General features: G+C 36.4%; 1 non-coding gene across 1 annotated transcript; it reads left to right on the top strand.

Moving 5' to 3' along the window:
- The first annotated feature begins 355 nt into the window (after positions 1–355).
- Positions 356–429, top strand: trnan-guu (transfer RNA asparagine (anticodon GUU)). The gene has a single exon. It is a non-coding gene; the product is annotated as a tRNA-Asn (tRNA).
- Positions 430–3,622: the final 3,193 nt, after the last annotated feature.

Below are 3,622 nucleotides of genomic sequence, written 5' to 3'. Positions count from 1 at the left end.
GAAATGATATTTCTTTTTATTTGCAAGTTGTATGCAACCCTTATGAAAGAAACCTTTACGTCTGCTGATTCCTGCAAATCCACACATTTTCAGGATAGTGTGTTCAAGAATATAAGTGAATCCCGACTGCACCTCACTGCAGAAAATCTGAGAATCCGGTGCGAGAAAAAAAACCCTCAGGCTAGTTCCGAAGGTGTTAAACGTGGACATGCAGCGGTTAAAATTGCAGCCCACCCAGCCAAATTTCTTGTTTTATCGTTCTGTCCGTGGCTCCAACCTCGAAGCAAGTCTACACACCGAGAGAAGCAGGGTTTAGTTTATTCAGGCAACACAATTGCTTGGCGTGCGGCAGACAGTCTCTGTGGCGCAATCGGTTAGCGCGTTCGGCTGTTAACCGAAAGGTTGGTGGTTCGAGCCCACCCAGGGACGCTTAGACTTTTTCCCCCAACAACTACACTGGGAGCTTTATTTTAGCTTTTCATATTACAACTTATTTCACTTTAAATCATTAAAAAAAATACAGCAACCAAAGCATGATCTCTCTTGCAAAGACTTCTATTGCCTTTGTTGCTCATTCTACTTAAGGGACGAGACAACTTGACAAGGCTTCTTACCAGTGTATTTATGTATCCTTAAATTTTAGTTAATATCTTAAATACGTTACCTACAGGAGATATACTTACATATATATACTATATACTTATATACTATACATATTATAATACGTAACATATTAAATTATTTGCTTATAAATTATTTTGTTAGCCATATAATAATATGCATGTCTAAGTGATAATTTTTAATCTTCTTCTCTGCTGTTCTCTCCTCCTGTATCAATATATTCTCAGCCCATATCTCAATCTCCAGTTCGATTTATTAAGTCGGAAGTCTCTAGTCTTTAGCGACACTGCACAGCATGGCAACCGTCAGCACAACGGCTGCAAAAAACCATGCTTTTCCTCACTAAAAAAATCTAATTTCACAATTGTAGAAATCCTAAAATGTAACTATTTAAAGAGGCCAGAGTCTTTTTTTAAAAAAAGAAAGAACTCATTTGGTGTACTTACTCATCTCTCACCCCCACCACCACCACCCCCACCTTCCCTAATACTGGCTGCAATATATTGTCAACCTCTTGAAGTCGAGCCTTCGCACAAAAATCTTTATATTTATTTCAGTGTTGCTCATCTGTAGCCCCCTACATCTAGACGGAGCCATTTTGAAATTGCTTTCTGAAAACAACCTCACAAAGGCTGCCTGGCACCAAATTTTGTGCCACAGATCTGAGTCCTCTTTGTTTCACAGGCAGCGGTTTAGACAAGGGGGTTATCACAAATAATCTAACTTCATTTTGATTAGATTATATCCATGGTTAAAGAGCCACATTTATCTATGTACACCATTAGTGAAATACCTATTACAGCTGATCGCCATGTTACCTATAACTTGTGTCCAAACCGAATACCCTATACCCTAATGAACCTGTAGTGTGTTGCAATACAATGCATTTTGATCAAATTTGATGGTTTGCCTATTACTGGGTTTTAGTTCTTTGCCTGTGGCTCGATCACCTTGCAGTTATTGGTATCCAGTGCCCATTGCTCTATTCAATGAACTAAGTAATTCAACATTTAGTTACCTAGACTATCTATTACTCTACATCAATTCAGTGGTTTTACTCTGTTCGACAGCATATTTCTAAGCGATTACTTCTGTGGCCTGGGTACATTTAAAATAGATTATTACAATTTTTGTTTGTATCGGCTGAATCTGCCCTGAATGATTTGCTGCAAAGATGAGTTGATATCTGTCATTGCCTTGGCATGGAGACATTATAATCACTTATTAATGCTTACTGCTTCGACCAATCGGGCAGGTTCCACACGCATGTAACCTTGTACAGCAATGTATTAGTTAATACTTCAGGTTATCGCACTCTCCATTACTGTCAAATCGGTGTTGTTTATAAATGTTGTTTCAGTGCAGTGTGACTGATTGTGTTCTTCGATTCAGTGTTAGTTCCAATAACTGTAAACCTCTTTTCCTATTATTATGTTTGGATGTGGCACATATCATTGCACGTTAGTCAGTGTTTATCATTACACTTAATACAGTATTTATCCAGCAACTGCGGGTTAGTATCTGTCAAAATTAAAAGCTATCTGATTTATCATCCTGGCAGTGTTAAAATATAGTAACCATCACTTATTTTATTGTCAGCTCTGTTACAGAATTCGTAGCTATTGGTTGCCATGATATTGATGGAGTATCTCTCTCCATAAAGTCACTTGGTTATGTATTCTTTAATATAACATTACATAACGCACTGCATTACTAAGCACAGTGTGTTATGTAATGTTATATTAAATAACTTGTGTGTCTATATACAGATAAGTTTCAACCACTGAAGAACATCAATGAGTGCATTTGTGGTAGGCTATATGTAAAGTATATTATAATATAGATTGTCACAGTATTTGTAATGACTGTATTATAATCTTAAATTTACAGCATGCTGAACAATCTTTGGCACTTTAGTAACTCCACTTTTATTGTCGATAAATTCTCGTCCCTGTTGAGATTAACTTCTTTCCTTCATCCTGACTGAACCAACGAGTCAGTCTGCATCCTTGTCAACATCTAATGTCACTTATCTACACAATGAAGGCCTAGCGAACGCTTTAAATCACTAAATACGTTTCCCAAGTAAAAGTTAAACACCGACCCCCGCCAAAAAAAAAACACCGGGACTTTTGTAAACTCACCATCACCAGTTATGAAATAATTAAAGTCGATATTTTCTGCAGAGCTGATTATAATTGGGATGAAGTTTTTTGCCGTGGATCGGATAGCTAGCTATTATGAATTGTTCCTAGTGTATTAAAAAAATATGGACATAATAAGTCTCCTAAATGTTTTGGGACGGAACAAACGTGTAAGTACTCACAGCAAATAACAATGAATCAGGTAAATTTCATGTTAAAAAATAAAGTATGACTTTTTTGGTATTATGAGGAAAACCATACCCGCAAGTTAAAAAGGAACACTTTTCACTGTATATTGTTCACATGATAAAATCCATCCATATATAGTGTGTGTGTATGCATATACGCCTTTGTATATGAGCGACAACAAATTAAAGAACATTTGACTGTTCTCCCTGTCTATTTATTTCGCAGACTAATCGCCCTTACTGTGCAAATTTGGTAACTGTTTCAGTTCCCAATACCACCACAATGTCTGTTCAGCGTTACAATTAATATTCCAGCTCAGTACAAGGAAGCTTAACAAAGCGAAATATTTTCCCTTGCATCAGACAATCGGCTGGTTTATATAATTGTTACATTAATATGGCTAAGAGGGAGAATGACATCAAAGAAAGGAAAGGAAGAAGAATTCTCAGAAAAATAAAAAATATAGAGAAATATTTGTTCATACCAAATTGCATTCTTTAACAGCTTAGACTCTAATCACTTAACATGAAGAGACTAAGAGAAAAAGTATACTTTGTCTCTGCATCTGTGCTTAAACAACATTGAATTCTATTGGTAACATAGGTTCGGAAACTGGTTTATCGAGATGAACTTGTGATTTCAGGTGGTTTCTTTGCAATTAATAAAAG

This window comes from Carcharhinus amblyrhynchos, chromosome 27 (genome assembly GCF_965287045.1).
Source record: "Carcharhinus amblyrhynchos chromosome 27, sCarAmb.v2.hapA, whole genome shotgun sequence".
Taxonomy (NCBI): Eukaryota; Metazoa; Chordata; class Chondrichthyes; order Carcharhiniformes; family Carcharhinidae; genus Carcharhinus; species Carcharhinus amblyrhynchos.
The sequence above is the reverse complement of the archived record's forward strand: the minus strand, read 5'-3'. Positions and strand labels throughout refer to the sequence as shown.